Here is an 11160-nt window from a genome sequence, read left to right as displayed (position 1 = left end):
GTGCTGATTGGCTGTTTTGTTCTCTCAAGGGACTTATAGGAAAAATACTACCCTGTGTTCTCCTTCCGATATGGGTACTAAGAAGTAATAATTATCCCCCGCAACGAGTTTTTGGGGGGCTATTAAAATGCACTCCGTCCTTGTGTCCGTTCACATTTGTCTTTTCCGAAGCAGAATTTTTAAACTGTTCAATATTTCTTTACCAAACTTCTCACATAGATAGGTCTGGTGGTGTATTGGTGCCTTTTGGTAGTTTTGGATTTGTAAATAAAATATTTTTTGCGTTTCCATGGCGACCAGTTTGATTTGACTGAAATTGGTGTTAGTGCACTTTTCCGGAGCAGAACTCTCAAACCGTTCAATATTTCTTCACCAAATTTGGCACATATATAGGTCTGGTGGTGAACTGGTGCCTTTTGGTTTTTTGGATTTCTGATCATGATATTTTTTGCGTTTCCATGGCAACAAAGATGACTTTGAGTGAAATTGGTGGTAGTGTTCTTTTCGGGAGCAGAACTTTAAAACCATTCAATATTTCTTCACCAAACTTGACACATAGACAGGTTTGGTGGTGAACTGGTGCCTTTTGATAGTTTTGGAATTCTGAATAAAATATTTTTTGTTTCCATGGCAACAAGTTTGACTTCGACTGAATTTGTTGGTAGTGCTCTTTTCCGGAGCAGAACTCTAAAACCGTTCACTATTTCTCCACATAGATAGATCTGGTGGTGTACTGGTGCCTTTTGGTAGTTTTGGAATTCTGAATGAAATATTTTTTGCATTTCCATGGCAAGTTTGGCAACAAGTTTGACTTCGACTGAATTTGTTGGTAGTGCTCTTTTCCGGAGCAGAACTCTAAAACCGTTCACTATTTCTCCACATAGATAGATCTGGTGGTGTACTGGTGCCTTTTGGTAGTTTTGGAATTCTGAATGAAATATTTTTTGCATTTCCATGGCAACAAGTTTGATTTAGACTGAAATTGGTGATAGTGCTCTTTTCTGGAGGAGAACTCTCAAACCGTTCACTATTTCTTCACCAAACTTGGCACATAGACTGGTCTGGTGGTGTACTGGTGCCTTTTGGTAGTTTTGGTTATCTGAATAAAAAATCTTTGCATTTCCATGCCAACAAGTTTGACTTAGACTGAAACTGGTGGTAGTGCTCCTTTCTTTTAAAACCTTTCAATACTCTCCTTCTACTTTTCTATATACACACCAAAACATTTGACATAATCATAACTTGTAGACATATTCATGAAGAGTATTTTGCCATTGCGGGGGATATTGATGACTTTGTCTTCTTGTTTATTATGGCTCAGCTAAAAATTTATCCACAATGAAATTGATTATTTTCTGACACACAAACTCACCGAAGATGACTATTTTTGTACCACAAACAGGGCACTATTTATTCTAGAGAATGGTTGTTAACCTATATTTATGACCTGTCATCAGAAACCTGTACACCTGTCTCTAGGGTAGTCTTGTAATATTGCAAAACCTTGTTATTCCGGATGTACCTGGCAAGTACAATCGTCTGTTTCAACGAATGTTTGGTTTAGCAAATCATTGTCATAAAGTAACGTCCCTTGTTTGTATTAGATGTTCTTGAAGTAATCATCTGGATTGCAGGGTGTCCATTTTAACGAGGTCGATACTAACAAGGTTTCTCATTATGGGTTGTGAGACTCCCGTTGATGATATTTTCATTTGTTGTGTTTATCAGTAATAATTGTTTTGTATCTGTTACTATTTATTTGTTACAAAGCTATTGCATATTAAATGTGAAGAAATTATCCAGATCAACTGAATTCTGCTTATTATGTTTACGATGGGTGAAGTAATACATCAATCAGTATGTTATAATGCACATTGTTTTATCTAGACCTGTTAAAAGTACAAGTCCATTTGTAGATGTCACTTAAGGAAAAAAACACCTTTGTTTATCTTCATATATCCATGTGTATATAACCTCTTGTAACCCACACTACTTCTAGTTGTCCAAACATTCTTAAAAACTTAATTTGGTACACTTTTGGTCGAACTAAGACAGATATGTGTCTATTTCCACTGTTTGCTCAGTTGTTATCCCCCGCAACGCGTTTTGCGGGGGGTATTAAAATGGACTCCGTGTGCGTGCGTCGTCGCGTCGGCGTCGTCGTCGCAAGGTCCGTCCCTCCGTCCGTCCGTGCACATTTGTCTTTTCCGGAGCAGAACTCTAAAACCGTTCAATATTTCTTCCCCAAACTTGGCACATACATGGATCTGGTGGTGTACTGGTGCCTTTTGGTAGTTTTGGAATTCTGAATTAAATATTTTTGGCATTTCCATGGCAAAAAGGTCGACTTTGACTGAAATTGGTGGTAGTGCTCTTTTCCGGAGCAGAACTCTAAAACCGTTCACTATTTCATCACCAAACTCGGCACATAGATAGATCTGGTGGTGTACTGGTGCCTTTTGGTAGTTTTGGAATTCTGAATAAAATATTTTTGGCGTTTCCATGGCAACGAGTTCGACTTTGACTGAAATTGGTGGTTGTGTTCTTTTCCGGAGAAGAACTCTAAAACCGTTTAATATTTCTTCACCAAACTTGGCACATAGATAGATCTGGTGGTGTACTGGTGCCTTTTGGTTGTTTTGGAATTCTGAATAAAATATTTTTGGCGTTTCCATGGCAACAAGTTTCACTTAGCCTGAAATTGTGGTAGTGCTTTTTGTCCGGAGCTGAACTCTAAAACTGTTAACTATTTCTTCACCAAACTTGGCACATAGATAGATCTGGTGGTGTACTTGTGCCTTTTGGTAGTTTTGGAATTCTGAATAAAAATGTTTTTGCGTTTCCATGGCAACAAGTTTGACTTAGACTGAAATTGGTGGTTGTGCTCTTTTCCGGAGCAGAACTCTAAAACCATTCAATATTTCTTCACCAAACTTGGCACATAGATAGATCTGGTGGTGTACTTGTGCCTTTTGGTTGTTTTGGAATTCTGAATAAAATATTTTTGGCATTTCCATGGCAACAAGTTTGACTTACACTGAAATTGGTGATAGTGCTTCTTTCTGGAGCAGAACTTTCAAAACCTTTCAATACTCTCCTTCCACTTTTCTATATACACACCTTTCTATATATGTCACCATTTGACATAATCATAACTCGTAGACATAATCATGAAGAGTATTTTGCCATTGCAGGGGATATTGATGACTTTGTCTTCTTGTTTACAATATTTTGTTTGTATCATCTGATACGATGGGTATTTGCATTTCAAGCAAGTCATGTATCACCTGTGAAACATATTGGAACTTACATGACAAACATCTATTTAGTAACAACAAAAACTTGGTAAAAGATTAGTTTGGTTTTTTAACTCTATCATTTGTTGTGGAATCAACACAAACATTTTCACTGTAGAAACCTTGAGCAGCATGAAAAAAACATCCAGCGAATATTGGACGAATGTGAACTGTAAAATCACTTTAAGTGATAAACAATCTGAAACAGTTTATAGAAATGCAAACAAAAAGATACTCTTCAGATAATTTATCACCACTTTAGATCATGTACTTGTGACTCTCACAATGTCAATAACACAAGAGTAATAGTCCACTACGAGTACATAGGGTTGTTTGTTCAGTTCAAACAGATCTGATGCTTCTATGGACGTTCAGGCATTTCTGAAGGCAGCAAAGGCTCCTGGTGATTCTTACAACACACATGACTTATTGAAACAATTCACCGATTTGTTATCTAAGATTCAGCCACCACACACATTGCTTGCTATGTCCCGAGTTTTTCGTGATGCTTTGTGGCCCTCATGGAGTGTTTCCAGAATGCTGGGTCGCAACGTCTCTGGTATGAGAATTTTCGCCTTAGAGAATAGGATTATTGCCGACAGTTATATCTGCCTTGCAGGGCCAGTAGTGTGACACAATGCCTTTCAGCTGATGTCGTTCAGGCCAGCCTTCCTTGCATTACTGAACAATTTGTCTACAGAGGTTGTCCTCATGTTGGTGACGTCTTATGTCATCCAGTTTCTTGTCTGAGGCAGACATATTCTGTTCACGAAGGGCTCTACCTCCTCTTCAAGGTTTGAGTCGGACTAATCATTCTCGGTAGCATGTGACAGCATATCTGCAGTGTAGAGTTCACGGCCTGGCACATGGTTGATGGTGTAAGCGTTTTATTCTAGGAGGCGGAGTATCTAGATCTTTATGTCCGAGAAGCAGTGTTATGTTAGATGGGGTCCTTTCTAGTCCAAGTGAAGACACAACGAACCTGGTGATATTCACGTGTTTTACTCCATGGCCTCATTAGAGTTAGCTCCCTTTGTCAGACTTGCAGGGGCTACAATACATCTACTAAAACATCTCCTTTTCTCAGAATGGACAATGGTTCAGAACACGATTAACTGTTATGAATAACAACTTTGACTGAAACAAAACTTTTCCAAATATCAGCTTCCCTACATAAACAGAGTTACTCAAATAACTGCCAGTTAGCAGCGTCTAAACTGGACAATTGGAAACAAATTAAACAGTCCTGAAAAGCTGAAAAACCTGAAACACATGTATACTGATACATTTGGTCTTAATGTCCATATCTGTCTGGATGTTATGCCTGATCATGCTGCATAGTCATTACATTGTCCACGGTTGTGATCACTCTGTGGCAGTGTGCGAACACCAGACTTACTCTCTGGAAGTACTGCACTAATTCTGTTCTGTCTGAATTGGCCCGAGTCTGTCTGAATGACGAAAGATCATGGACCTGGTTCACCAGATTACTGACTTCCCGTCTTTCTGGTATCCATGCTCAATCTCCCATTTCTAGGACTGGAAGAGAGCGGACTGCATGACATCTGTTGAAGTTCTGTTCTTCAGCTTGACATTTGTGGAGTTCATGCTTGATGAATTGAGACATCTAGTTTACTTGGAACCACTGGAAGTGTAGTTCGCAACTTCCGTGACATCAAGAGTTTGGCTGGACTGTATCCACAGCTGAACGGGGTAGCATGATTATTCTTCTCTTTGCTGTCAAAATGCTTCACTTCCTGCAGAAACTATGATGAGACCAGATTAACTGTGGGATTGTCATACCATCTGAACACAATCACACCAGTGTTGAACTCCACTTTTGAGTCCATACTGCTTCGACAATCCTTAATGTTTAATCTCGCCACAAAAACATGTCCATAGTTGTGTACATGGGCCGATGGCCTTTATACTGGAATAAACAATTGAATTGAATTGAATCGACCTTCTTTCTTCAGGGTCTTCTGGTCTTTCAGCCTGTTCATCCTCACTGCCCCAACAAAAGAGATTCCTCTCTCGAGCTGGTCAACCAAATCGAGTGAAGTGAACAGGTTATCTGCGAACACCTTGTAGTTAGGACCCTCAGGAACAGATGATGTCATAGACATGACCGCCTCACCAGACATGCCAGGCGGGGAGCTTTCTTTCTATAGCTCAAACACATGGAATTATCATGAAACGGCCCTCCTATTATCAGAAATTTGCGGGCTGCTGCAAATGATATTGGACCGCTCAACCTTAACGACGGGCCACTATCAGTTCTGTTGTTGGTTCATTCGACTTTGGCTTTGGACTGGCAGATATTCTGGGGCAAACAAGTCAAAGCAACCCGAATTCCCGGTATAAATAGCGGTAATATTGGCTTTCTTGCTGGTGGTAACTTTAACAATTGCACTATTAACGTTGTTGTTGGACCAAAACCGAACACTGACAACTGACGTTGTGTTTGACATGCTGCAGGCCATGGTCTTGTCAAAGGCCAAGGTCGAATATCGTCACGTTCTGTTGTGATGTCACTTGAACTGTTTGATGATGTAATTGTATTCGCAATTGGGATGTCATCATCAGAATCAGTGTCAGCTCCTGGAATCAACTACCTCAATATCTACGTGACTGTTCAGAACTTTCTAATTTTAAATCTTTACTAAAGACGCACTTTTTCAGATTAGCTTATGAGTGTAAACGATAATTCATTGCATTGTTTCCATGTATCTCTCTAATCTTTTATTCTCTCCTATAGTCTGTTTGTATGTACTTCTATGTCTTGCGCTTTGAGCATGTTGTTTACATGGAGAACATTATTACAAGCATGCTATTATTATTATTATTATTATTTCAGCTAACGGAATGTCTTCATTGTCTGATGAATCAACAGTCACCAAAGTCGACGTAGTACGGTGTATATGACTTACGATTCTTCACAATTTTTCTCTTCTTCTTTGGAGTGACATCAACCTCATCTTCGGGTTCACCTTTGAATGTCGGAATGTACTCGTTAGAGGATGTTTCATAGTCACTGTCACTAAGCTGATCTTCCAGGATATTCTCCATTTTCTGTAGAAAAAAAGCAATTATTTGTATTTCACAATTTATTATGTGTCAATTCATTTAATAACAATACTGAAAAATACATCACATTAGCAAATAAATCTAGGATTCATCAATTATCCAAAATGAATCATTGATGATACACAGAAAGAATAGCTTGTCCCTTTGTATCTCTAGTGACACAAACCAATTATGTTTAGTTTTATGTCACAACATGCAATTATTCCATCAAAATAATTACATCTACTTATAAAAAGGACTAATCAAGAATGGAAAATAATACTTCACATACAAACTGGATGGAGATGGATAGACTTCACACCTTTTTGGGCACCATGAAGCACAGCACATGTCAAGAAGACCGAAACAGGAAGTACCAACTTAGATACAAAATTAAGACTGGACTACAAAACGAAATACGATCTGAAAATACATCAATTTGTGGAACTGCGGAAAGGATTTGTTGACATCTCATATGTTTATTTGGCTGACACATGTGAATTTAGGTTGAGTGTGTCACTGGTGATACGCTGGTTACTAGAGGGATAATGATGTAGTTTGATTGGCATTCTAGAAGTTGATGAATAAGAACGGTATGGTACTTTCTGGATGACTGCTTGTTCTTTGTTATACCTTATGATGTGACGTGTCAGTATAGATTTTTATTGGCTTCATGATTATATTCTCATCGTAGTACATTAACGCACCACTGAATGCAGTGTTAAAATATTGATACCACGAGTATGCTCGTGTTAAGAACAAAAACAATTCAGAATCTTAAGTGAAATCTTAAAGTTTCTATTTGAAGGTTGTCTATGTATTTTTTCAAACTGTGTTTGGACAGTACCTGTACACAATTTCCTGTCTAAGATATTTGCTGGTGAGGCTACAATTAAAATACAAATGTTATAGAAACATGCAAAATGACAATCCAGGTTCAATACGTCAATATTTTTACAAAATGTATTGATTATTTGTAGACAGATTATCCACATGTATGTTTTACAAACCATAATTTGAACCACCTGGCCAGTACCATTTCGTTGAGGCTGTGAAGGAATGGGAAGAAAAGCATCTGTCCATTTGTTCATGTCTCCTGTTGTAAACCATGTATATTGTCATTACACCTTGTAACCCAGTCTACCGATACAGGCTGTGTATTGTATATAATAATAGCTGGCATTGTGGCCTTTAATGATTTGCACTGTCAAGCCCTGTTAATCCAGACTACTCTTCCCATTTTGTCTGGATAAGCAAAGTTAGGATGTACAGCTGATAGTGATGTATGAAGTGATTCTGTGACCTTTTGTAAAGTTGATGAAATAACCATCAAATCAAGCACAACACTCTAAAGGGTTTGGGTAAACTTCTCTGCATATTTAATATGTAACCTTACCTTGCCTTTGTCAGTTCATGGAGATGAGATTTATTGATCAATCTGTGACTGATGGCTGTTTTATTAGGGTCGACAGAGAGTACGTTGATGCAAATAAGTATCATGTGTTGGCTGTTCATGTGTAACATTTATCTGTGAATAATATTTTTGTAATATGATCTATTTTTCAATTTGATTAAAAGCACAGCTTTTAAAATATAAGTGTGCATGAAAACTTGTCATAAGTGCATGTATTTGTTTGTAGTCGTGTAAATATATAAGATCACTTCAGCTGTAACACCTAGTGCAGGGGATTTCCAATGGTAATTAATGACTTGAAGTCATTGCTTAAGGGATAACATTTCACCTACCAGTTTGTCTTTAACCATGACAGTCAAATGGCTAAAATATTGCTGACAGTCATAGTGGCTGAAATATTGCTTATAGCAGTCATTATTACAATCATTGCAGTTTTCAGTTGCAGTGACACGTCATTGTGGCTGATATATTGCTTATAGCAGTCATTATTACAAGGCAGACATGTTGCAGTTTCAGTTGCAGTGACATGGCTGATATATTGCAATATCAACTGGAACTTCGTTGCAGTTTTGTAATCTATTAAATCTCAGTATGTGATTTGCATCTTTGAAAAAAATATACCTCAATGAAACCTTTCTCAAGCATGAAAAGGGCTCTTGCAGTTCACTCGCAGTACGAAGCTCTCGTCAAAGATCAGTAATTACCTCACCTTCATTGAGCTTGAGGGATCATACAATTTCACTGTTGTAGGAGCTCCAAATATATAGTACTGCTTGACCGTTCTTGTACATATGTGATTAAATAGTACTTTTCCTTATACACACACACACACACAATATTTGTATCTATGTGGATATCCATTAAATGGTTCATATGTTTGTCACGTTTATTAGTCTCACTGTGATTTTGTGCACAAGGGCAGGTAACTCTAACCAACCTTGAACAGGCATTGCTGCAGATGTGTTTGTGGTGACTCCTTAAGGTCAGTTGAGTCGTATATTGTAAAATTATTTAATCCTTGAAGTGAATCTATGTACAATAGAATAATGTCTGTCTGAAATCTTGAACATTGTTTATCATAACTGAGACAGATTCATGCTGATGGGTTGTTGTCAGCACAGGTTCTACAGATGTGTACCCCATTTCTGTGTACAGAAATTTACCTGTGGTACACATCTGTAGTCCCCTTCCCGCCGACACCTTCAGCCATCGTTAGCCATGGTATCTATTGTGGTTCTGCTACATTTGCACCAAGGTGCTAATTCTTGTTGAAATTGGTGCAGTAGTATCCTTACAATCATCTTTACATTGTTACCTCAAAATAAGCAGTTGTTTGAAAAATCCTTTAAAACAAAGCACTATTCTTATGTGATTGGTTTCTAGAGACTGAGAAAGTTCTTAATGAGAAGGAGCAACGGCTGGATAGCAATGACACTGTAAGTGTAATACATGGGGTATCTGACAGACCTCCCAAAGAAAAGATTGCTTAAAACAGCACATTTTATGGTTGGTTGCAGGGTATTGCCCAGATAAAAAGACAACTTATAGTTTTATCAATTCATGTAATGAATTATGATTTTTAAATTAAGACATATTGCATCAACAGATGTACATCAACATCTGTTTGCCAGATCACATTTACTTGTGAATATTATCAAACACAATAATTTATATACATGTTCCTAAAAAACATATGAGACCAAGCACCATATTATTTTCCATCACATGTCAGATAAGAGCAGAGAAAACACTTATTAGAAAGTCACTTGTACATCATCATTGTCTCCTTTCACCTTGCTCTTGGATAACAGGTAGCCATCTAGAAAGTTGATCGGAAAAAAAGTCATGGGAAAATTAACTATTATGAAACATGTTTATACTGAATTTGTTGTTTTTTTAAATATTATTATCAATTATAAATACTATTTCACTTTCATCTTCAGTAATAAAAAACATCCTGTTCTCCAGTTATTTGCAAAAACTAATTCCAAAACATGTAAATAAGCTTATTGAGTCATACTGTCATATTAGCTGAAACAAGTGATGGATTGCAAAAAACTTTGAATGTGTTTGACCAGTATTGTAAAGAATGGAAACATAGTGTGAATTTAGATGTCTGTGATGAACTTCACTTTATTTTATACTCTCCAGCACTAAATGCCCTCAGAAATCAATTTCTTCCCCAATATTTCTGTAAACATCGTACTATTGAAAAATTTGTTTATCTAATGAAATGTGATTATTCACCACTTAACTCTATAGTTGCCAAATTTATCAAAACTGGACTTTGCTCAGTGTTTTAATATGTGTCAATATGCTGCATGTTCTCTTTGTCTCTTTATGTGAATTTTTTAGAATAAAATTTCGGTTCTATTCTGTTCTCTTCAGTAACAGGATTAGTATTGTGTTTTGAGAAGGGCACAGGTGATAGGAGTGTGCTGTTACTATACTCTGTAGTGACTCTGGGTCAGCTCATTAATTAAATAGGGATGGACAGTATGGCTCAGCTAATTAGTGTACTCATTGAGTCTGTCTTATGGGAGGTCTGTCTTTTGGGAGTGAACCCATGTGGGGGGGGAAAACACCACCCTGCCTGTTGTGTAATTATTATTGATGTTGTGAGATGCTGATGTCTTTGTAACCATGTGTCTTTCAAATATCCTGTATTCTTTGATTGTTTTGCATTACTAAACCATGCTTTCTGTTTTGTATGTAAATACTGAGAGCTGTGTAATAAAATATTTGCACTTTCCTGTCTCACAGTGTGTGTTCAGAACCAGGAGGAGTGAGTGAGTTTAGTTTTTCGCCGCACTCAGCAATATTCCAGCTATATGGCGGCTGTCTGTAAATAATCGAAGAGTCTGGACCAGACAATCCAGTGATCAACAGCATGAGCATCGATCTGTCCAATTGGGAACTGATGACGTGTGTCAACCAAGTCAGCGAGCCTAACCACCTGACCCTGTTAGTCGCCTCTTACGACAAGCATAGTCGCCTTTTGTGGCAAGCATGGGTTGCTGAAGACCTATTCTACCCCGGATCTTCACGGGTCAAAAGAGGACCAGGTTTAGGAGTCCTTGATAATGGTTATTTCGTTTGAAGTGAGTGAGTAGATTTAGTTTTGCGCCGCACTCAGCAATATTCCAGCTATATGGCGGCTGTCTGTAAATAATCGAGTCTAGACTAGACAATCCAGTGATCAACAGCATGAGCATCGATTTGCGCCATTGGGAACCTATGACATGTGTCAACCAAGCCAGCAAGCCTGACCACCTGATCCCGTTAGTAGCCTCTTAAGACAAGCATGGGTTACTGAAGGTTCATTCTAACCCAGACCATCACAAGTATGTTTCATTTGGGTTGGCAGAGAGGAGTGTTGCTTAT

The sequence above is a fragment of the Haliotis rubra genome, unplaced genomic scaffold (assembly GCF_003918875.1).
Source record: "Haliotis rubra isolate DU_JTF1 unplaced genomic scaffold, ASM391887v1 Scf1425, whole genome shotgun sequence".
Lineage (NCBI taxonomy): Eukaryota > Metazoa > Mollusca > Gastropoda > Lepetellida > Haliotidae > Haliotis > Haliotis rubra.
This window is presented reverse-complemented; position numbering follows the sequence as displayed.